This window comes from Rhopilema esculentum, chromosome 19 (assembly GCF_057945365.1).
Source record: "Rhopilema esculentum isolate cy_ngs chromosome 19, ASM5794536v1, whole genome shotgun sequence".
Classification (NCBI taxonomy): domain Eukaryota; kingdom Metazoa; phylum Cnidaria; class Scyphozoa; order Rhizostomeae; family Rhizostomatidae; genus Rhopilema; species Rhopilema esculentum.
In genome coordinates, this window is record NC_142833.1 from 5,972,700 (window position 1) to 5,973,281 (window position 582).

Genomic DNA, 582 nt, shown 5'->3' on the forward strand with positions numbered 1-582 from the left:
TTGGGAAATTAACTAACAGCGTCTTGGCAGAGCTTAGCACACACATCAATTCAAGTATTTCGATAGATTAAGTATGAACTTCTTTTTTAAAAATTTTCCAACTTTTGGATGCCAGGCATTTCAACTTGTTTGTAATAAATAGTGTCTGATTAATGGCATAAGGTAATAAGATGGATTATATTCATTTTATCTGCAAAATTTGTTCAGTAATCGTGCGTTTCCAAGAACTGATAATCGCTGGTTGTACCCAGGCGGGGCAAATATACTTCCTTTTCTTGCAAGCTTGCTGCAATGTCAATGGTTTTCAGTTTTCTTAATTTATTATAATGTCATGATTCTGCTCTTTTAGGCTCTTACCATTAAATCATGTACTTGTTAAATTTAAGGTGTATTTGTATGTTATGATATGGGGTAGGGTGGGGGGGGGTAGGGTGGGGGTAGGGTGGGGGGTAGGGTTTGAGGATTACCTTTTGGCATTATAATTCACAGATGATTGCCAAGCTAATATATCAGGGAAGCATTGTTAGGTCTTATTCTTCCAGTCAACTTCCAGACCATCTATTTTTGTTTGATTGGTTTCGA